Here is a 22,858-nt window from a genome sequence, read left to right on the forward strand (position 1 = left end):
CAAATTTCCTATTCGTTCTTTATCCTGTAGTAATTTAGCTCCGTCGGAACGATTGCTTAATATTTTGCTTCTTGTCGAAGCGTGAAGGAGGATCTGAAGGCGCGAGACAAATCAGGAACGGTACGGCTCGATCAAAGCCCGGATCGTCGCTCAAATTTGTCGGCGCAAATGTATCACCGCAACTAGGGGTGGCAATTTTCGACACGACCTGAAAACACGACACGAACCTAACACGAAATTAATGGGTTTGGGTTGAGGTTTCGGGAATTCGGGTTGGACCCGATGAACCCGAAAAGAAAACCGGTCGATTTCGGGTCAACCCGTGGTGACCTGATATGACCCGATATGACCCGTTTACGAATTAAAAATAATTTAATAAACATAAAAATAATTTTATCTAACTAAACTAAGTTATTCTTTTTTTCAAAGGCATTAATTACTTAATCCTAAACGAATTTATTTAATTTGTGTGAAGTTGAAATTATTATACTTGGACAAATAATATATTATATTATTTTTCACTTTTGTATTGTTTTAATTTATTTTATATTTTGCTTGGGATAAAACACTTTTACGGTGTTTAATTTATTTTAGATTTGATTTGGAATCATTTATTTAAATTTTTATTACTTGATTATGTAATTAGTTTTGTGAGAAATTGATTTTATTAGAAATTACAGTGATAAATTAATAAATTAAAATTAAGTTTCGGGTCATTTCGGGTCGACCCGCCGCCCCGTAAACCTGAAATTTTCGGGTTCGGGTCAGCATACCTGACCCGTCACGGGTTGGCGGGTCGGGGTTCGGGTCAACAGATTTTCTGGCGGGTCTGTTGACCAGAACCCGACCCGCCAACCTGATTTGGACCCGAATTGCCACCCCTAACTGCAAGCGTGAAGGATTGATTTCATGATAATTTAGAGTTGCGGGATGAGGGAAAAAAACAGGGTGCAAATCAATAACAAAAAAAAATATAAAGTAAATAAATAAAAGGATAAGAGGAAAATGCTTGAATTGACGCTTAAAATGAATTTCGGTCTAGAAAAGCCACACTGCTTCGCAGGACGGGGTAGTTTAAAAGAATAAAGCGAAAGGAACATGGCGGGTGCGATCATACCAGCACTAATGCACCGGATCCCATCAGAACTCCGAAGTTAAGCGTGCTTGGGCGAGAGTAGTACTAGGATGGGTGACCCCCTGGGAAGTCCTCGTGTTGCACCTCTCTCTTTTTTGTTTCGAAATCCAAATTTCCTATTCGTTCTTTATCCTGTAGTAATTTAGCTCCGTCGGAACGATTGCTTAATATTTTGCTTCTTGTCGAAGCGTGAAGGAGGATCTGAAGGCGCGAGACAAATCAGGAACGGTACGGCTCGATCAAAGCCCGGATCGTCGCTCAAATTTGTCGGCGCAAATGTATCACCGTAACTAGGGGTGGCAATTTTCGACACGACCTGAAAACACGACACGAACCTAACACGAAATTAATGGGTTTGGGTTGAGGTTTCGGGAATTCGGGTCAGAATCGGGTTGGACCCGATGAACCCGAAAAGAAAACCGGTCGATTCCGGGTCAACCAGTGGTGACCTGATATGACCCGTTTACGAATTAAAAATAATTTAATAAACATAAAAATAATTTTATCTAACTAAACTAAGTTATTCTTTTTTTCAAAGGCATTAATTACTTAATCCTAAACGAATTTATTTAATTTGTGTGAAGTTGAAATTATTATACTTGGACAAATAATATATTATATTATTTTTCACTTTTGTATTGTTTTAATTTATTTTATATTTTGCTTGGGATAAAACACTTTTACGGTGTTTAATTTATTTTAGATTTGATTTGGAATCATTTATTTAAATTTTTATTACTTGATTATGTAATTAGTTTTGTGAGAAATTGATTTTATTAGAAATTACAGTGATAAATTAATAAATTAAAATTAAGTTTCGGGTCATTTCGGGTCGACCCGCCGCCCCGTAAACCTGAAATTTTCGGTTTCGGGTCAGCATACCTGACCCGTCACGGGTTGGCGGGTCGGGGTTCGGGTCAACAGATTTTCTGGCGGGTCTGTTGACCCGAACCCGACCCGCCAACCTGATTTGGACCCGAATTGCCACCCCTAACTGCAAGCGTGAAGGATTGATTTCATGATAATTTAGAGTTGCGGGATGAGGGAAAAAAACAGGGTGCAAATCAATAACAAAAAAAAATATAAAGTAAATAAATAAAAGGATAAGAGGAAAATGCTTGAATTGACGCTTAAAATGAATTTCGTTCTAGAAAAGCCACACTGCTTCGCAGGACGGGGTAGTTTAAAAGAATAAAGCGAAAGGAACATGGCGGGTGCGATCATACCAGCACTAATGCACCGGATCCCATCAGAACTCCGAAGTTAAGCGTGCTTGGGCGAGAGTAGTACTAGGATGGGTGACCCCCTGGGAAGTCCTCGTGTTGCACCCCTCTCTTTTTTGTTTCGAAATCCAAATTTCCTATTCGTTCTTTATCCTGTAGTAATTTAGCTCCGTCGGAACGATTGCTTAATATTTTGCTTCTTGTCGAAGCGTGAAGGAGGATCTGAAGGCGCGAGACAAATCAGGAACGGTACGGCTCGATCAAAGCCCGGATCGTCGTTCAAATTTGTCGGCGCAAATGTATCACCGCAACTAGGGGTGGCAATTTTCGACACGACCTGAAAACACGACACGAACCTAACACGAAATTAATGGGTTTGGGTTGAGGTTTCGGGAATTCGGGTTGGACCCGATGAACCCGAAAAGAAAACCGGTCGATTTCGGGTCAACCCGTGGTGACCTGATATGACCCGATATGACCCGTTTACGAATTAAAAATAATTTAATAAACATAAAAATAATTTTATCTAACTAAACTAAGTTATTCTTTTTTTCAAAGGCATTAATTACTTAATCCTAAACGAATTTATTTAATTTGTGTGAAGTTGAAATTATTATACTTGGACAAATAATATATTATATTATTTTTCACTTTTGTATTGTTTTAATTTATTTTATATTTTGCTTGGGATAAAACACTTTTACGGTGTTTAATTTATTTTAGATTTGATTTGGAATCATTTATTTAAATTTTTATTACTTGATTATGTAATTAGTTTTGTGAGAAATTGATTTTATCAGAAATTACAGTGATAAATTAATAAATTAAAATTAAGTTTCGGGTCATTTCGGGTCGACCCGCCGCCCCGTAAACCTGAAATTTTCGGGTTCGGGTCAGCATACCTGACCCGTCACGGGTTGGCGGGTCGGGGTTCGGGTCAACAGATTTTCTGGCGGGTCTGTTGACCCGAACCCGACCCGCCAACCTGATTTGGACCCGAATTGCCACCCCTAACTGCAAGCGTGAAGGATTGATTTCATGATAATTTAGAGTTGCGGGATGAGGGAAAAAAACAGGGTGCAAATCAATAACAAAAAAAAATATAAAGTAAATAAATAAAAGGATAAGAGGAAAATGCTTGAATTGACGCTTAAAATGAATTTCGGTCTAGAAAAGCCACACTGCTTCGCAGGACGGGGTAGTTTAAAAGAATAAAGCGAAAGGAACATGGCGGGTGCGATCATACCAGCACTAATGCACCGGATCCCATCAGAACTCCGAAGTTAAGCGTGCTTGGGCGAGAGTAGTACTAGGATGGGTGACCCCCTGGGAAGTCCTCGTGTTGCACCCCTCTCTTTTTTGTTTCGAAATCCAAATTTCCTATTCGTTCTTTATCCTGTAGTAATTTAGCTCCGTCGGAACGATTGCTTAATATTTTGCTTCTTGTCGAAGCGTGAAGGAGGATCTGAAGGCGCGAGACAAATCAGGAACGGTACGGCTCGATCAAAGCCCGGATCGTCGCTCAAATTTGTCGGCGCAAATGTATCACCGCAACTAGGGGTGGCAATTTTCGACACGACCTGAAAACACGACACGAACCTAACACGAAATTAATGGGTTTGGGTTGAGGTTTCGGGAATTCGGGTCAGAATCGGGTTGGACCCGATGAACCCGAAAAGAAAACCGGTCGATTTCGGGTCAACCCGTGGTGACCTGATATGACTCGTTTACGAATTAAAAATAATTTAATAAACATAAAAATAATTTTATCTAACTAAACTAAGTTATTCTTTTTTTCAAAGGCATTAATTACTTAATCCTAAACGAATTTATTTAATTTGTGTGAAGTTGAAATTATTATACTTGGACAAATAATATATTATATTATTTTTCACTTTTGTATTGTTTTAATTTATTTTATATTTTGCTTGGGATAAAACACTTTTACGGTGTTTAATTTATTTTAGATTTGATTTGGAATCATTTATTTAAATTTTTATTACTTGATTATGTAATTAGTTTTGTGAGAAATTGATTTTATCAGAAATTACAGTGATAAATTAATAAATTAAAATTAAGTTTCGGGTCATTTCGGGTCGACCCGCCGCCCCGTAAACCTGAAATTTTCGGGTTCGGGTCAGCATACCTGACCCGTCACGGGTTGGCGGGTCGGGGTTCGGGTCAACAGATTTTCTGGCGGGTCTGTTGACCCGAACCCGACCCGCCAACCTGATTTGGACCCGAATTGCCACCCCTAACTGCAAGCGTGAAGGATTGATTTCATGATAATTTAGAGTTGCGGGATGAGGGAAAAAAACAGGGTGCAAATCAATAACAAAAAAAAATATAAATTAAATAAATAAAAGGATAAGAGGAAAATGCTTGAATTGACGCTTAAAATGAATTTCGGTCTAGAAAAGCCACACTGCTTCGCAGGACGGGGTAGTTTAAAAGAATAAAGCGAAAGGAACATGGCGGGTGCGATCATACCAGCACTAATGCACCGGATCCCATCAGAACTCCGAAGTTAAGCGTGCTTGGGCGAGAGTAGTACTAGGATGGGTGACCCCCTGGGAAGTCCACGTGTTGCACCCCTCTCTTTTTTGTTTCGAAATCCAAATTTCCTATTCGTTCTTTATCCTGTAGTAATTTAGCTCCGTCGGAACGATTGCTTAATATTTTGCTTCTTGTCGAAGCGTGAAGGAGGATCTGAAGGCGCGAGACAAATCAGGAACGGTACGGCTCGATCAAAGCCCGGATCGTCGCTCAAATTTGTCGGCGCAAATGTATCACCGCAACTAGGGGTGGCAATTTTCGACACGACCTGAAAACACGACACGAACCTAACACGAAATTAATGGGTTTGGGTTGAGGTTTCGGGAATTCGGGTCAGAATCGGGTTGGACCCGATGAACCCGAAAAGAAAACCGGTCGATTTCGGGTCAACCCGTGGTGACCTGATATGACCCGATATGACCCGTTTACGAATTAAAAATAATTTAATAAACATAAAAATAATTTTATCTAACTAAACTAAGTTATTCTTTTTTTCAAAGGCATTAATTACTTAATCCTAAACGAATTTATTTAATTTGTGTGAAGTTGAAATTATTATACTTGGACAAATAATATATTATATTATTTTTCACTTTTGTATTGTTTTAATTTATTTTATATTTTGCTTGGGATAAAACACTTTTACGGTGTTTAATTTATTTTAGATTTGATTTGGAATCATTTATTTAAATTTTTATTACTTGATTATGTAATTAGTTTTGTGAGAAATTGATTTTATCAGAAATTACAGTGATAAATTAATAAATTAAAATTAAGTTTCGGGTCATTTCGGGTCGACCCGCCGCCCCGTAAACCTGAAATTTTCGGGTTCGGGTCAGCATACCTGACCCGTCACGGGTTGGCGGGTCGGGGTTCGGGTCAACAGATTTTCTGGCGGGTCTGTTGACCCGAACCCGACCCGCCAACCTGATTTGGACCCGAATTGCCACCCCTAACTGCAAGCGTGAAGGATTGATTTCATGATAATTTAGAGTTGCGGGATGAGGGAAAAAAACAGGGTGCAAATCAATAACAAAAAAAAATATAAATTAAATAAATAAAAGGATAAGAGGAAAATGCTTGAATTGACGCTTAAAATGAATTTCGGTCTAGAAAAGCCACACTGCTTCGCAGGACGGGGTAGTTTAAAAGAATAAAGCGAAAGGAACATGGCGGGTGCGATCATACCAGCACTAATGCACCGGATCCCATCAGAACTCCGAAGTTAAGCGTGCTTGGGCGAGAGTAGTACTAGGATGGGTGACCCCCTGGGAAGTCCACGTGTTGCACCCCTCTCTTTTTTGTTTCGAAATCCAAATTTCCTATTCGTTCTTTATCCTGTAGTAATTTAGCTCCGTCGGAACGATTGCTTAATATTTTGCTTCTTGTCGAAGCGTGAAGGAGGATCTGAAGGCGCGAGACAAATCAGGAACGGTACGGCTCGATCAAAGCCCGGATCGTCGCTCAAATTTGTCGGCGCAAATGTATCACCGCAACTAGGGGTGGCAATTTTCGACACGACCTGAAAACACGACACGAACCTAACACGAAATTAATGGGTTTGGGTTGAGGTTTCGGGAATTCGGGTCAGAATCGGGTTGGACCCGATGAACCCGAAAAGAAAACCGGTCGATTTCGGGTCAACCCGTGGTGACCTGATATGACCCGATATGACCCGTTTACGAATTAAAAATAATTTAATAAACATAAAAATAATTTTATCTAACTAAACTAAGTTATTCTTTTTTTCAAAGGCATTAATTACTTAATCCTAAACGAATTTATTTAATTTGTGTGAAGTTGAAATTATTATACTTGGACAAATAATATATTATATTATTTTTCACTTTTGTATTGTTTTAATTTATTTTATATTTTGCTTGGGATAAAACACTTTTACGGTGTTTAATTTATTTTAGATTTGATTTGGAATCATTTATTTAAATTTTTATTACTTGATTATGTAATTAGTTTTGTGAGAAATTGATTTTATTAGAAATTACAGTGATAAATTAATAAATTAAAATTAAGTTTCGGGTCATTTCGGGTCGACCCGCCGCCCCGTAAACCTGAAATTTTCGGGTTCGGGTCAGCATACCTGACCCGTCACGGGTTGGCGGGTCGGGGTTCGGGTCAACAGATTTTCTGGCGGGTCTGTTGACCCGAACCCGACCCGCCAACCTGATTTGGACCCGAATTGCCACCCCTAACTGCAAGCGTGAAGGATTGATTTCATGATAATTTAGAGTTGCGGGATGAGGGAAAAAAACAGGGTGCAAATCAATAACAAAAAAAAATATAAAGTAAATAAATAAAAGGATAAGAGGAAAATGCTTGAATTGACGCTTAAAATGAATTTCGGTCTAGAAAAGCCACACTGCTTCGCAGGACGGGGTAGTTTAAAAGAATAAAGCGAAAGGAACATGGCGGGTGCGATCATACCAGCGTTAATGCACCGGATCCCATCAGAACTCCGAAGTTAAGCGTGCTTGGGCGAGAGTAGTACTAGGATGGGTGACCCCCTGGGAAGTCCTCGTGTTGCACCCCTTTCTTTTTTGTTTCGAAATCCAAATTTCCTATTCGTTCTTTATCCTGTAGTAATTTAGCTCCGTCGGAACGATTGCTTAATATTTTGCTTCTTGTCGAAGCGTGAAGGAGGATCTGAAGGCGCGAGACAAATCAGGAACGGTACGGCTCGATCAAAGCCCGGATCGTCGCTCAAATTTGTCGGCGCAAATGTATCACCGCAACTAGGGGTGGCAATTTTCGACACGACCTGAAAACACGATACGAACCTAACACGAAATTAATGGGTTTGGGTTGAGGTTTCGGGAATTCGGGTCAGAATAGGGTTGGACCCGATGAACCCGAAAAGAAAACCGGTCGATTTCGGGTCAACCCGTGGTGACCTGATATGACCCGATATGACCCGTTTACGAATTAAAAATAATTTAATAAACATAAAAATAATTTTATCTAACTAAACTAAGTTATTCTTTTTTTCAAAGGCATTAATTACTTAATCCTAAACGAATTTATTTAATTTGTGTGAAGTTGAAATTATTATACTTGGACAAATAATATATTATATTATTTTTCACTTTTGTATTGTTTTAATTTATTTTATATTTTGCTTGGGATAAAACACTTTTACGGTGTTTAATTTATTTTAGATTTGATTTGGAATCATTTATTTAAATTTTTATTACTTGATTATGTAATTAGTTTTGTGAGAAATTGATTTTATCAGAAATTACAGTGATAAATTAATAAATTAAAATTAAGTTTCGGGTCATTTCGGGTCGACCCGCCGCCCCGTAAACCTGAAATTTTCGGGTTCGGGTCAGCATACCTGACCCGTCACGGGTTGGCGGGTCGGGGTTCGGGTCAACAGATTTTCTGGCGGGTCTGTTGACCCGAACCCGACCCGCCAACCTGATTTGGACCCGAATTGCCACCCCTAACTGCAAGCGTGAAGGATTGATTTCATGATAATTTAGAGTTGCGGGATGAGGGAAAAAAACAGGGTGCAAATCAATAACAAAAAAAAATATAAAGTAAATAAATAAAAGGATAAGAGGAAAATGCTTGAATTGACGCTTAAAATGAATTTCGGTCTAGAAAAGCCACACTGCTTCGCAGGACGGGGTAGTTTAAAAGAATAAAGCGAAAGGAACATGGCGGGTGCGATCATACCAGCACTAATGCACCGGATCCCATCAGAACTCCGAAGTTAAGCGTGCTTGGGCGAGAGTAGTACTAGGATGGGTGACCCCCTGGGAAGTCCTCGTGTTGCACCCCTCTCTTTTTTGTTTCGAAATCCAAATTTCCTATTCGTTCTTTATCCTGTAGTAATTTAGCTCCGTCGGAACGATTGCTTAATATTTTGCTTCTTGTCGAAGCGTGAAGGAGGATCTGAAGGCGCGAGACAAATCAGGAACGGTACGGCTCGATCAAAGCCCGGATCGTCGCTCAAATTTGTCGGCGCAAATGTATCACCGCAACTAGGGGTGGCAATTTTCGACACGACCTGAAAACACGACACGAACCTAACACGAAATTAATGGGTTTGGGTTGAGGTTTCGGGAATTCGGGTCAGAATCGGGTTGGACCCGATGAACCCGAAAAGAAAACCGGTCGATTTCGGGTCAACCCGTGGTGACCTGATATGACTCGTTTACGAATTAAAAATAATTTAATAAACATAAAAATAATTTTATCTAACTAAACTAAGTTATTCTTTTTTTCAAAGGCATTAATTACTTAATCCTAAACGAATTTATTTAATTTGTGTGAAGTTGAAATTATTATACTTGGACAAATAATATATTATATTATTTTTCACTTTTGTATTGTTTTAATTTATTTTATATTTTGCTTGGGATAAAACACTTTTACGGTGTTTAATTTATTTTAGATTTGATTTGGAATCATTTATTTAAATTTTTATTACTTGATTATGTAATTAGTTTTGTGAGAAATTGATTTTATCAGAAATTACAGTGATAAATTAATAAATTAAAATTAAGTTTCGGGTCATTTCGGGTCGACCCGCCGCCCCGTAAACCTGAAATTTTCGGGTTCGGGTCAGCATACCTGACCCGTCACGGGTTGGCGGGTCGGGGTTCGGGTCAACAGATTTTCTGGCGGGTCTGTTGACCCGAACCCGACCCGCCAACCTGATTTGGACCCGAATTGCCACCCCTAACTGCAAGCGTGAAGGATTGATTTCATGATAATTTAGAGTTGCGGGATGAGGGAAAAAAACAGGGTGCAAATCAATAACAAAAAAAAATATAAATTAAATAAATAAAAGGATAAGAGGAAAATGCTTGAATTGACGCTTAAAATGAATTTCGGTCTAGAAAAGCCACACTGCTTCGCAGGACGGGGTAGTTTAAAAGAATAAAGCGAAAGGAACATGGCGGGTGCGATCATACCAGCACTAATGCACCGGATCCCATCAGAACTCCGAAGTTAAGCGTGCTTGGGCGAGAGTAGTACTAGGATGGGTGACCCCCTGGGAAGTCCACGTGTTGCACCCCTCTCTTTTTTGTTTCGAAATCCAAATTTCCTATTCGTTCTTTATCCTGTAGTAATTTAGCTCCGTCGGAACGATTGCTTAATATTTTGCTTCTTGTCGAAGCGTGAAGGAGGATCTGAAGGCGCGAGACAAATCAGGAACGGTACGGCTCGATCAAAGCCCGGATCGTCGCTCAAATTTGTCGGCGCAAATGTATCACCGCAACTAGGGGTGGCAATTTTCGACACGACCTGAAAACACGACACGAACCTAACACGAAATTAATGGGTTTGGGTTGAGGTTTCGGGAATTCGGGTCAGAATCGGGTTGGACCCGATGAACCCGAAAAGAAAACCGGTCGATTTCGGGTCAACCCGTGGTGACCTGATATGACCCGATATGACCCGTTTACGAATTAAAAATAATTTAATAAACATAAAAATAATTTTATCTAACTAAACTAAGTTATTCTTTTTTTCAAAGGCATTAATTACTTAATCCTAAACGAATTTATTTAATTTGTGTGAAGTTGAAATTATTATACTTGGACAAATAATATATTATATTATTTTTCACTTTTGTATTGTTTTAATTTATTTTATATTTTGCTTGGGATAAAACACTTTTACGGTGTTTAATTTATTTTAGATTTGATTTGGAATCATTTATTTAAATTTTTATTACTTGATTATGTAATTAGTTTTGTGAGAAATTGATTTTATCAGAAATTACAGTGATAAATTAATAAATTAAAATTAAGTTTCGGGTCATTTCGGGTCGACCCGCCGCCCCGTAAACCTGAAATTTTCGGGTTCGGGTCAGCATACCTGACCCGTCACGGGTTGGCGGGTCGGGGTTCGGGTCAACAGATTTTCTGGCGGGTCTGTTGACCCGAACCCGACCCGCCAACCTGATTTGGACCCGAATTGCCACCCCTAACTGCAAGCGTGAAGGATTGATTTCATGATAATTTAGAGTTGCGGGATGAGGGAAAAAAACAGGGTGCAAATCAATAACAAAAAAAAATATAAATTAAATAAATAAAAGGATAAGAGGAAAATGCTTGAATTGACGCTTAAAATGAATTTCGGTCTAGAAAAGCCACACTGCTTCGCAGGACGGGGTAGTTTAAAAGAATAAAGCGAAAGGAACATGGCGGGTGCGATCATACCAGCACTAATGCACCGGATCCCATCAGAACTCCGAAGTTAAGCGTGCTTGGGCGAGAGTAGTACTAGGATGGGTGACCCCCTGGGAAGTCCACGTGTTGCACCCCTCTCTTTTTTGTTTCGAAATCCAAATTTCCTATTCGTTCTTTATCCTGTAGTAATTTTGCTCCGTCGGAACGATTGCTTAATATTTTGCTTCTTGTCGAAGCGTGAAGGAGGATCTGAAGGCGCGAGACAAATCAGGAACGGTACGGCTCGATCAAAGCCCGGATCGTCGCTCAAATTTGTCGGCGCAAATGTATCACCGCAACTAGGGGTGGCAATTTTCGACACGACCTGAAAACACGACACGAACCTAACACGAAATTAATGGGTTTGGGTTGAGGTTTCGGGAATTCGGGTCAGAATCGGGTTGGACCCGATGAACCCGAAAAGAAAACCGGTCGATTTCGGGTCAACCCGTGGTGACCTGATATGACCCGATATGACCCGTTTACGAATTAAAAATAATTTAATAAACATAAAAATAATTTTATCTAACTAAACTAAGTTATTCTTTTTTTCAAAGGCATTAATTACTTAATCCTAAACGAATTTATTTAATTTGTGTGAAGTTGAAATTATTATACTTGGACAAATAATATATTATATTATTTTTCACTTTTGTATTGTTTTAATTTATTTTATATTTTGCTTGGGATAAAACACTTTTACGGTGTTTAATTTATTTTAGATTTGATTTGGAATCATTTATTTAAATTTTTATTACTTGATTATGTAATTAGTTTTGTGAGAAATTGATTTTATTAGAAATTACAGTGATAAATTAATAAATTAAAATTAAGTTTCGGGTCATTTCGGGTCGACCCGCCGCCCCGTAAACCTGAAATTTTCGGGTTCGGGTCAGCATACCTGACCCGTCACGGGTTGGCGGGTCGGGGTTCGGGTCAACAGATTTTCTGGCGGGTCTGTTGACCCGAACCCGACCCGCCAACCTGATTTGGACCCGAATTGCCACCCCTAACTGCAAGCGTGAAGGATTGATTTCATGATAATTTAGAGTTGCGGGATGAGGGAAAAAAACAGGGTGCAAATCAATAACAAAAAAAAATATAAAGTAAATAAATAAAAGGATAAGAGGAAAATGCTTGAATTGACGCTTAAAATGAATTTCGGTCTAGAAAAGCCACACTGCTTCGCAGGACGGGGTAGTTTAAAAGAATAAAGCGAAAGGAACATGGCGGGTGCGATCATACCAGCGTTAATGCACCGGATCCCATCAGAACTCCGAAGTTAAGCGTGCTTGGGCGAGAGTAGTACTAGGATGGGTGACCCCCTGGGAAGTCCTCGTGTTGCACCCCTTTCTTTTTTGTTTCGAAATCCAAATTTCCTATTCGTTCTTTATCCTGTAGTAATTTAGCTCCGTCGGAACGATTGCTTAATATTTTGCTTCTTGTCGAAGCGTGAAGGAGGATCTGAAGGCGCGAGACAAATCAGGAACGGTACGGCTCGATCAAAGCCCGGATCGTCGCTCAAATTTGTCGGCGCAAATGTATCACCGCAACTAGGGGTGGCAATTTTCGACACGACCTGAAAACACGATACGAACCTAACACGAAATTAATGGGTTTGGGTTGAGGTTTCGGGAATTCGGGTCAGAATAGGGTTGGACCCGATGAACCCGAAAAGAAAACCGGTCGATTTCGGGTCAACCCGTGGTGACCTGATATGACCCGATATGACCCGTTTACGAATTAAAAATAATTTAATAAACATAAAAATAATTTTATCTAACTAAACTAAGTTATTCTTTTTTTCAAAGGCATTAATTACTTAATCCTAAACGAATTTATTTAATTTGTGTGAAGTTGAAATTATTATACTTGGACAAATAATATATTATATTATTTTTCACTTTTGTATTGTTTTAATTTATTTTATATTTTGCTTGGGATAAAACACTTTTACGGTGTTTAATTTATTTTAGATTTGATTTGGAATCATTTATTTAAATTTTTATTACTTGATTATGTAATTAGTTTTGTGAGAAATTGATTTTATCAGAAATTACAGTGATAAATTAATAAATTAAAATTAAGTTTCGGGTCATTTCGGGTCGACCCGCCGCCCCGTAAACCTGAAATTTTCGGGTTCGGGTCAGCATACCTGACCCGTCACGGGTTGGCGGGTCGGGGTTCGGGTCAACAGATTTTCTGGCGGGTCTGTTGACCCGAACCCGACCCGCCAACCTGATTTGGACCCGAATTGCCACCCCTAACTGCAAGCGTGAAGGATTGATTTCATGATAATTTAGAGTTGCGGGATGAGGGAAAAAAACAGGGTGCAAATCAATAACAAAAAAAAATATAAAGTAAATAAATAAAAGGATAAGAGGAAAATGCTTGAATTGACGCTTAAAATGAATTTCGGTCTAGAAAAGCCACACTGCTTCGCAGGACGGGGTAGTTTAAAAGAATAAAGCGAAAGGAACATGGCGGGTGCGATCATACCAGCACTAATGCACCGGATCCCATCAGAACTCCGAAGTTAAGCGTGCTTGGGCGAGAGTAGTACTAGGATGGGTGACCCCCTGGGAAGTCCTCGTGTTGCACCCCTCTCTTTTTTGTTTCGAAATCCAAATTTCCTATTCGTTCTTTATCCTGTAGTAATTTAGCTCCGTCGGAACGATTGCTTAATATTTTGCTTCTTGTCGAAGCGTGAAGGAGGATCTGAAGGCGCGAGACAAATCAGGAACGGTACGGCTCGATCAAAGCCCGGATCGTCGCTCAAATTTGTCGGCGCAAATGTATCACCGCAACTAGGGGTGGCAATTTTCGACACGACCTGAAAACACGACACGAACCTAACACGAAATTAATGGGTTTGGGTTGAGGTTTCGGGAATTCGGGTCAGAATCGGGTTGGACCCGATGAACCCGAAAAGAAAACCGGTCGATTTCGGGTCAACCCGTGGTGACCTGATATGACTCGTTTACGAATTAAAAATAATTTAATAAACATAAAAATAATTTTATCTAACTAAACTAAGTTATTCTTTTTTTCAAAGGCATTAATTACTTAATCCTAAACGAATTTATTTAATTTGTGTGAAGTTGAAATTATTATACTTGGACAAATAATATATTATATTATTTTTCACTTTTGTATTGTTTTAATTTATTTTATATTTTGCTTGGGATAAAACACTTTTACGGTGTTTAATTTATTTTAGATTTGATTTGGAATCATTTATTTAAATTTTTATTACTTGATTATGTAATTAGTTTTGTGAGAAATTGATTTTATCAGAAATTACAGTGATAAATTAATAAATTAAAATTAAGTTTCGGGTCATTTCGGGTCGACCCGCCGCCCCGTAAACCTGAAATTTTCGGGTTCGGGTCAGCATACCTGACCCGTCACGGGTTGGCGGGTCGGGGTTCGGGTCAACAGATTTTCTGGCGGGTCTGTTGACCCGAACCCGACCCGCCAACCTGATTTGGACCCGAATTGCCACCCCTAACTGCAAGCGTGAAGGATTGATTTCATGATAATTTAGAGTTGCGGGATGAGGGAAAAAAACAGGGTGCAAATCAATAACAAAAAAAAATATAAATTAAATAAATAAAAGGATAAGAGGAAAATGCTTGAATTGACGCTTAAAATGAATTTCGGTCTAGAAAAGCCACACTGCTTCGCAGGACGGGGTAGTTTAAAAGAATAAAGCGAAAGGAACATGGCGGGTGCGATCATACCAGCACTAATGCACCGGATCCCATCAGAACTCCGAAGTTAAGCGTGCTTGGGCGAGAGTAGTACTAGGATGGGTGACCCCCTGGGAAGTCCACGTGTTGCACCCCTCTCTTTTTTGTTTCGAAATCCAAATTTCCTATTCGTTCTTTATCCTGTAGTAATTTAGCTCCGTCGGAACGATTGCTTAATATTTTGCTTCTTGTCGAAGCGTGAAGGAGGATCTGAAGGCGCGAGACAAATCAGGAACGGTACGGCTCGATCAAAGCCCGGATCGTCGCTCAAATTTGTCGGCGCAAATGTATCACCGCAACTAGGGGTGGCAATTTTCGACACGACCTGAAAACACGACACGAACCTAACACGAAATTAATGGGTTTGGGTTGAGGTTTCGGGAATTCGGGTCAGAATCGGGTTGGACCCGATGAACCCGAAAAGAAAACCGGTCGATTTCGGGTCAACCCGTGGTGACCTGATATGACCCGATATGACCCGTTTACGAATTAAAAATAATTTAATAAACATAAAAATAATTTTATCTAACTAAACTAAGTTATTCTTTTTTTCAAAGGCATTAATTACTTAATCCTAAACGAATTTATTTAATTTGTGTGAAGTTGAAATTATTATACTTGGACAAATAATATATTATATTATTTTTCACTTTTGTATTGTTTTAATTTATTTTATATTTTGCTTGGGATAAAACACTTTTACGGTGTTTAATTTATTTTAGATTTGATTTGGAATCATTTATTTAAATTTTTATTACTTGATTATGTAATTAGTTTTGTGAGAAATTGATTTTATCAGAAATTACAGTGATAAATTAATAAATTAAAATTAAGTTTCGGGTCATTTCGGGTCGACCCGCCGCCCCGTAAACCTGAAATTTTCGGGTTCGGGTCAGCATACCTGACCCGTCACGGGTTGGCGGGTCGGGGTTCGGGTCAACAGATTTTCTGGCGGGTCTGTTGACCCGAACCCGACCCGCCAACCTGATTTGGACCCGAATTGCCACCCCTAACTGCAAGCGTGAAGGATTGATTTCATGATAATTTAGAGTTGCGGGATGAGGGAAAAAAACAGGGTGCAAATCAATAACAAAAAAAAATATAAATTAAATAAATAAAAGGATAAGAGGAAAATGCTTGAATTGACGCTTAAAATGAATTTCGGTCTAGAAAAGCCACACTGCTTCGCAGGACGGGGTAGTTTAAAAGAATAAAGCGAAAGGAACATGGCGGGTGCGATCATACCAGCACTAATGCACCGGATCCCATCAGAACTCCGAAGTTAAGCGTGCTTGGGCGAGAGTAGTACTAGGATGGGTGACCCCCTGGGAAGTCCACGTGTTGCACCCCTCTCTTTTTTGTTTCGAAATCCAAATTTCCTATTCGTTCTTTATCCTGTAGTAATTTAGCTCCGTCGGAACGATTGCTTAATATTTTGCTTCTTGTCGAAGCGTGAAGGAGGATCTGAAGGCGCGAGACAAATCAGGAACGGTACGGCTCGATCAAAGCCCGGATCGTCGCTCAAATTTGTCGGCGCAAATGTATCACCGCAACTAGGGGTGGCAATTTTCGACACGACCTGAAAACACGACACGAACCTAACACGAAATTAATGGGTTTGGGTTGAGGTTTCGGGAATTCGGGTCAGAATCGGGTTGGACCCGATGAACCCGAAAAGAAAACCGGTCGATTTCGGGTCAACCCGTGGTGACCTGATATGACCCGATATGACCCGTTTACGAATTAAAAATAATTTAATAAACATAAAAATAATTTTATCTAACTAAACTAAGTTATTCTTTTTTTCAAAGGCATTAATTACTTAATCCTAAACGAATTTATTTAATTTGTGTGAAGTTGAAATTATTATACTTGGACAAATAATATATTATATTATTTTTCACTTTTGTATTGTTTTAATTTATTTTATATTTTGCTTGGGATAAAACACTTTTACGGTGTTTAATTTATTTTAGATTTGATTTGGAATCATTTATTTAAATTTTTATTACTTGATTATGTAATTAGTTTTGTGAGAAATTGATTTTATCAGAAATTACAGTGATAAATTAATAAATTAAAATTAAGTTTCGGGTCATTTCGGGTCGACCCGCCGCCCCGTAAACCTGAAATTTTCGGGTTCGGGTCAGCATACCTGACCCGTTACGGGTTGGCGGGTCGGGGTTCGGGTCAACAGATTTTCTGGCGGGTCTGTTGACCCGAACCCGACCCGCCAACCTGATTTGGACCCGAATTGCCACCCCTAACTGCAAGCGTGAAGGATTGATTTCATGATAATTTAGAGTTGCGGGATGAGGGAAAAAAACAGGGTGCAAATCAATAACAAAAAAAAATATAAAGTAAATAAATAAAAGGATAAGAGGAAAATGCTTGAATTGACGCTTAAAATGAATTTCGGTCTAGAAAAGCCACACTGCTTCGCAGGACGGGGTAGTTTAAAAGAATAAAGCGAAAGGAACATGGCGGGTGCGATCATACCAGCACTAATGCACCGGATCCCATCAGAACTCCGAAATTAAGCGTGCTTGGGCGAGAGTAGTACTAGGATGGGTGACCCCTTGGGAAGTCCTCGTGTTGCACCCCTCTCTTTTTTGTTTCGAAATCCAAATTTCCTATTCGTTCTTTATCCTGTAGTAATTTAGCTCCGTCGGAACGATTGCTTAATATTTTGCTTCTTGTCGAAGCGTGAAGGAGGATCTGAAGGCGCGAGACAAATCAGGAACGGTACGGCTCGATCAAAGCCCGGATCGTCGCTCAAATTTGTCGGCGCAAATGTATCACCGCAACTAGGGGTGGCAATTTTCGACACGACCTGAAAACACGACACGAACCTAACACGAAATTAATGGGTTTGGGTTGAGGTTTCGGGAATTCGGGTCAGAATCGGGTTGGACCCGATGAACCCGAAAAGAAAACCGGTCGATTTCGGGTCAACCCGTGGTGACCTGATATGACTCGTTTACGAATTAAAAATAATTTAATAAACATAAAAATAATTTTATCTAACTAAACTAAGTTATTCTTTTTTTCAAAGGCATTAATTACTTAATCCTAAACGAATTTATTTAATTTGTGTGAAGTTGAAATTATTATACTTGGACAAATAATATATTATATTATTTTTCACTTTTGTATTGTTTTAATTTATTTTATATTTTGCTTGGGATAAAACACTTTTACGGTGTTTAATTTATTTTAGATTTGATTTGGAATCATTTATTTAAATTTTTATTACTTGATTATGTAATTAGTTTTGTGAGAAATTGATTTTATCAGAAATTACAGTGATAAATTAATAAATTAAAATTAAGTTTCGGGTCATTTCGGGTCGACCCGCCGCCCCGTAAACCTGAAATTTTCGGGTTCGGGTCAGCATACCTGACCCGTCACGGGTTGGCGGGTCGGGGTTCGGGTCAACAGATTTTCTGGCGGGTCTGTTGACCCGAACCCGACCCGCCAACCTGATTTGGACCCGAATTGCCACCCCTAACTGCAAGCGTGAAGGATTGATTTCATGATAATTTAGAGTTGCGGGATGAGGGAAAAAAACAGGGTGCAAATCAATAACAAAAAAAAATATAAAGTAAATAAATAAAAGGATAAGAGGAAAATGCTTGAATTGACGCTTAAAATGAATTTCGGTCTAGAAAAGCCACACTGCTTCGCAGGACGGGGTAGTTTAAAAGAATAAAGCGAAAGGAACATGGCGGGTGCGATCATACCAGCACTAATGCACCGGATCCCATCAGAACTCCGAAATTAAGCGTGCTTGGGCGAGAGTAGTACTAGGATGGGTGACCCCTTGGGAAGTCCTCGTGTTGCACCCCTCTCTTTTTTGTTTCGAAATCCAAATTTCCTATTCGTTCTTTATCCTGTAGTAATTTAGCTCCGTCGGAACGATTGCTTAATATTTTGCTTCTTGTCGAAGCGTGAAGGAGGATCTGAAGGCGCGAGACAAATCAGGAACGGTACGGCTCGATCAAAGCCCGGATCGTCGCTCAAATTTGTCGGCGCAAATGTATCACCGCAACTAGGGGTGGCAATTTTCGACACGACCTGAAAACACGACACGAACCTAACACGAAATTAATGGGTTTGGGTTGAGGTTTCGGGAATTCGGGTCAGAATCGGGTTGGACCCGATGAACCCGAAAAGAAAACCGGTCGATTTCGGGTCAACCCGTGGTGACCTGATATGACTCGTTTACGAATTAAAAATAATTTAATAAACATAAAAATAATTTTATCTAACTAAACTAAGTTATTCTTTTTTTCAAAGGCATTAATTACTTAATCCTAAACGAATTTATTTAATTTGTGTGAAGTTGAAATTATTATACTTGGACAAATAATATATTATATTATTTTTCACTTTTGTATTGTTTTAATTTATTTTATATTTTGCTTGGGATAAAACACTTTTACGGTGTTTAATTTATTTTAGATTTGATTTGGAATCATTTATTTAAATTTTTATTACTTGATTATGTAATTAGTTTTGTGAGAAATTGATTTTATCAGAAATTACAGTGATAAATTAATAAATTAAAATTAAGTTTCGGGTCATTTCGGGTCGACCCGCCGCCCCGTAAACCTGAAATTTTCGGGTTCGGGTCAGCATACCTGACCCGTCACGGGTTGGCGGGTCGGGGTTCGGGTCAACAGATTTTCTGGCGGGTCTGTTGACCCGAACCCGACCCGTCAACCTGATTTGGACCCGAATTGCCACCCCTAACTGCAAGCGTGAAGGATTGATTTCATGATAATTTAGAGTTGCGGGATGAGGGAAAAAAACAGGGTGCAAATCAATAACAAAAAAAAATATAAATTAAATAAATAAAAGGATAAGAGGAAAATGCTTGAATTGACGCTTAAAATGAATTTCGGTCTAGAAAAGCCACACTGCTTCGCAGGACGGGGTAGTTTAAAAGAATAAAGCGAAAGGAACATGGCGGGTGCGATCATACCAGCACTAATGCACCGGATCCCATCAGAACTCCGAAATTAAGCGTGCTTGGGCGAGAGTAGTACTAGAATGGGTGACCCCTTGGGAAGTCCTCGTGTTGCACCCCTCTCTTTTTTGTTTCGAAATCCAAATTTCCTATTCGTTCTTTATCCTGTATTAATTTAGCTCCTTCGGAACGATTGCTTTATATTTTGCTTCTTGTCGAAGCATGAAGGCGGGTCTGAAGGCGCGAGACAAATCAGGAACGGTACGGCTCGATCAAAGCCCGGATCGTCGCTCAAATTTGTCGGCGCAAATGTATCACCGCAACTAGGGGTGGCAATTTTCGACACGACCTGAAAACACGACACGAACCTAACACGAAATTAATGGGTTTGGGTTGAGGTTTCGGGAATTCGGGTCAGAATCGGGTTGGACCCGATGAACCCGAAAAGAAAACCGGTCGATTTCGGGTCAACCCGTGGTGACCTGATATGACTCGTTTACGAATTAAAAATAATTTAATAAACATAAAAATAATTTTATCTAACTAAACTAAGTTATTCTTTTTTTCAAAGGCATTAATTACTTAATCCTAAACGAATTTATTTAATTTGTGTGAAGTTGAAATTATTATACTTGGACAAATAATATATTATATTATTTTTCACTTTTGTATTGTTTTAATTTATTTTATATTTTGCTTGGGATAAAACACTTTTACGGTGTTTAATTTATTTTAGATTTGATTTGGAATCATTTATTTAAATTTTTATTACTTGATTATGTAATTAGTTTTGTGAGAAATTGATTTTATCAGAAATTACAGTGATAAATTAATAAATTAAAATTAAGTTTCGGGTCATTTCGGGTCGACCCGCCGCCCCGTAAACCTGAAATTTTCGGGTTCGGGTCAGCATACCTGACCCGTCACGGGTTGGCGGGTCGGGGTTCGGGTCAACAGATTTTCTGGCGGGTCTGTTGACCCGAACCCGACCCGCCAACCTGATTTGGACCCGAATTGCCACCCCTAACTGCAAGCGTGAAGGATTGATTTCATGATAATTTAGAGTTGCGGGATGAGGGAAAAAAACAGGGTGCAAATCAATAACAAAAAAAAATATAAAGTAAATAAATAAAAGGATAAGAGGAAAATGCTTGAATTGACGCTTAAAATGAATTTCGGTCTAGAAAAGCCACACTGCTTCGCAGGACGGGGTAGTTTAAAAGAATAAAGCGAAAGGAACATGGCGGGTGCGATCATACCAGCACTAATGCACCGGATCCCATCAGAACTCCGAAATTAAGCGTGCTTGGGCGAGAGTAGTACTAGGATGGGTGACCCCTTGGGAAGTCCTCGTGTTGCACCCCTCTCTTTTTTGTTTCGAAATCCAAATTTCCTATTCGTTCTTTATCCTGTAGTAATTTAGCTCCGTCGGAACGATTGCTTAATATTTTGCTTCTTGTCGAAGCGTGAAGGAGGATCTGAAGGCGCGAGACAAATCAGGAACGGTACGGCTCGATCAAAGCCCGGATCGTCGCTCAAATTTGTCGGCGCAAATGTATCACCGCAACTAGGGGTGGCAATTTTCGACACGACCTGAAAACACGACACGAACCTAACACGAAATTAATGGGTTTGGGTTGAGGTTTCGGGAATTCGGGTCAGAATCGGGTTGGACCCGATGAACCCGAAAAGAAAACCGGTCGATTTCGGGTCAACCCGTGGTGACCTGATATGACTCGTTTACGAATTAAAAATAATTTAATAAACATAAAAATAATTTTATCTAACTAAACTAAGTTATTCTTTTTTTCAAAGGCATTAATTACTTAATCCTAAACGAATTTATTTAATTTGTGTGAAGTTGAAATTATTATACTTGGACAAATAATATATTATATTATTTTTCACTTTTGTATTGTTTTAATTTATTTTATATTTTGCTTGGGATAAAACACTTTTACGGTGTTTAATTTATTTTAGATTTGATTTGGAATCATTTATTTAAATTTTTATTACTTGATTATGTAATTAGTTTTGTGAGAAATTGATTTTATCAGAAATTACAGTGATAAATTAATAAATTAAAATTAAGTTTCGGGTCATTTCGGGTCGACCCGCCGCCCCGTAAACCTGAAATTTTCGGGTTCGGGTCAGCATACCTGACCCGTCACGGGTTGGCGGGTCGGGGTTCGGGTCAACAGATTTTCTGGCGGGTCTGTTGACCCGAACCCGACCCGTCAACCTGATTTGGACCCGAATTGCCACCCCTAACTGCAAGCGTGAAGGATTGATTTCATGATAATTTAGAGTTGCGGGATGAGGGAAAAAAACAGGGTGCAAATCAATAACAAAAAAAAATATAAATTAAATAAATAAAAGGATAAGAGGAAAATGCTTGAATTGACGCTTAAAATGAATTTCGGTCTAGAAAAGCCACACTGCTTCGCAGGACGGGGTAGTTTAAAAGAATAAAGCGAAAGGAACATGGCGGGTGCGATCATACCAGCACTAATGCACCGGATCCCATCAGAACTCCGAAGTTAAGCGTGCTTGGGCGAGAGTAGTACTAGGATGGGTGACCCCCTGGGAAGTCCACGTGTTGCACCCCTCTCTTTTTTGTTTCGAAATCCAAATTTCCTATTCGTTCTTTATCCTGTAGTAATTTAGCTCCGTCGGAACGATTGCTTAATATTTTGCTTCTTGTCGAAGCGTGAAGGAGGATCTGAAGGCGCGAGACAAATCAGGAACGGTACGGCTCGATCAAAGCCCGGATCGTCGCTCAAATTTGTCGGCGCAAATGTATCACCGCAACTAGGGGTGGCAATTTTCGACACGACCTGAAAACACGACACGAACCTAACACGAAATTAATGGGTTTGGGTTGAGGTTTCGGGAATTCGGGTCAGAATCGGGTTGGACCCGATGAACCCGAAAAGAAAACCGGTCGATTTCGGGTCAACCCGTGGTGACCTGATATGACCCGATATGACCCGTTTACGAATTAAAAATAATTTAAT

General features: G+C 39.4%; 18 non-coding genes across 18 annotated transcripts; all 18 read left to right on the forward strand.

Moving 5' to 3' along the window:
* The first annotated feature begins 1,103 nt into the window (after positions 1 to 1,103).
* Positions 1,104 to 1,222, forward strand: LOC140030629 (5S ribosomal RNA). The gene has a single exon (XR_011834544.1). It is a non-coding gene; the product is annotated as a 5S ribosomal RNA (ribosomal RNA).
* Positions 1,223 to 2,347: 1,125 nt separating this feature from the next.
* Positions 2,348 to 2,466, forward strand: LOC140025636 (5S ribosomal RNA). Its single transcript, XR_011829580.1, has one exon. It is a non-coding gene; the product is annotated as a 5S ribosomal RNA (ribosomal RNA).
* A 1,124-nt stretch (positions 2,467 to 3,590) lies between these two features.
* Positions 3,591 to 3,709, forward strand: LOC140025647 (5S ribosomal RNA). Its single transcript, XR_011829591.1, has one exon. It is a non-coding gene; the product is annotated as a 5S ribosomal RNA (ribosomal RNA).
* Positions 3,710 to 4,834: 1,125 nt separating this feature from the next.
* LOC140024666 (5S ribosomal RNA) lies at positions 4,835 to 4,953 on the forward strand. The gene has a single exon (XR_011828642.1). It is a non-coding gene; the product is annotated as a 5S ribosomal RNA (ribosomal RNA).
* Positions 4,954 to 6,088: 1,135 nt separating this feature from the next.
* On the forward strand, positions 6,089 to 6,207 carry LOC140024777 (5S ribosomal RNA). Its single transcript, XR_011828753.1, has one exon. It is a non-coding gene; the product is annotated as a 5S ribosomal RNA (ribosomal RNA).
* A 1,135-nt stretch (positions 6,208 to 7,342) lies between these two features.
* Positions 7,343 to 7,461, forward strand: LOC140030821 (5S ribosomal RNA). The gene has a single exon (XR_011834740.1). It is a non-coding gene; the product is annotated as a 5S ribosomal RNA (ribosomal RNA).
* A 1,135-nt stretch (positions 7,462 to 8,596) lies between these two features.
* Positions 8,597 to 8,715, forward strand: LOC140025658 (5S ribosomal RNA). Its single transcript, XR_011829602.1, has one exon. It is a non-coding gene; the product is annotated as a 5S ribosomal RNA (ribosomal RNA).
* A 1,125-nt stretch (positions 8,716 to 9,840) lies between these two features.
* LOC140024888 (5S ribosomal RNA) lies at positions 9,841 to 9,959 on the forward strand. The gene has a single exon (XR_011828864.1). It is a non-coding gene; the product is annotated as a 5S ribosomal RNA (ribosomal RNA).
* Positions 9,960 to 11,094: 1,135 nt separating this feature from the next.
* Positions 11,095 to 11,213, forward strand: LOC140024999 (5S ribosomal RNA). Its single transcript, XR_011828976.1, has one exon. It is a non-coding gene; the product is annotated as a 5S ribosomal RNA (ribosomal RNA).
* Positions 11,214 to 12,348: 1,135 nt separating this feature from the next.
* LOC140030822 (5S ribosomal RNA) lies at positions 12,349 to 12,467 on the forward strand. The gene has a single exon (XR_011834741.1). It is a non-coding gene; the product is annotated as a 5S ribosomal RNA (ribosomal RNA).
* A 1,135-nt stretch (positions 12,468 to 13,602) lies between these two features.
* Positions 13,603 to 13,721, forward strand: LOC140025670 (5S ribosomal RNA). Its single transcript, XR_011829614.1, has one exon. It is a non-coding gene; the product is annotated as a 5S ribosomal RNA (ribosomal RNA).
* A 1,125-nt stretch (positions 13,722 to 14,846) lies between these two features.
* LOC140025108 (5S ribosomal RNA) lies at positions 14,847 to 14,965 on the forward strand. The gene has a single exon (XR_011829086.1). It is a non-coding gene; the product is annotated as a 5S ribosomal RNA (ribosomal RNA).
* Positions 14,966 to 16,100: 1,135 nt separating this feature from the next.
* On the forward strand, positions 16,101 to 16,219 carry LOC140025186 (5S ribosomal RNA). The gene has a single exon (XR_011829128.1). It is a non-coding gene; the product is annotated as a 5S ribosomal RNA (ribosomal RNA).
* A 1,135-nt stretch (positions 16,220 to 17,354) lies between these two features.
* On the forward strand, positions 17,355 to 17,473 carry LOC140031274 (5S ribosomal RNA). Its single transcript, XR_011835195.1, has one exon. It is a non-coding gene; the product is annotated as a 5S ribosomal RNA (ribosomal RNA).
* Positions 17,474 to 18,598: 1,125 nt separating this feature from the next.
* LOC140031275 (5S ribosomal RNA) lies at positions 18,599 to 18,717 on the forward strand. The gene has a single exon (XR_011835196.1). It is a non-coding gene; the product is annotated as a 5S ribosomal RNA (ribosomal RNA).
* A 1,125-nt stretch (positions 18,718 to 19,842) lies between these two features.
* LOC140031522 (5S ribosomal RNA) lies at positions 19,843 to 19,961 on the forward strand. The gene has a single exon (XR_011835444.1). It is a non-coding gene; the product is annotated as a 5S ribosomal RNA (ribosomal RNA).
* Positions 19,962 to 21,086: 1,125 nt separating this feature from the next.
* On the forward strand, positions 21,087 to 21,205 carry LOC140031276 (5S ribosomal RNA). The gene has a single exon (XR_011835197.1). It is a non-coding gene; the product is annotated as a 5S ribosomal RNA (ribosomal RNA).
* A 1,125-nt stretch (positions 21,206 to 22,330) lies between these two features.
* Positions 22,331 to 22,449, forward strand: LOC140025297 (5S ribosomal RNA). The gene has a single exon (XR_011829240.1). It is a non-coding gene; the product is annotated as a 5S ribosomal RNA (ribosomal RNA).
* The last annotated feature ends 409 nt before the right edge of the window (positions 22,450 to 22,858 follow it).

The sequence above is a fragment of the Coffea arabica genome, chromosome 11e (genome assembly GCF_036785885.1).
Source record: "Coffea arabica cultivar ET-39 chromosome 11e, Coffea Arabica ET-39 HiFi, whole genome shotgun sequence".
NCBI classification, from domain to species: domain Eukaryota; kingdom Viridiplantae; phylum Streptophyta; class Magnoliopsida; order Gentianales; family Rubiaceae; genus Coffea; species Coffea arabica.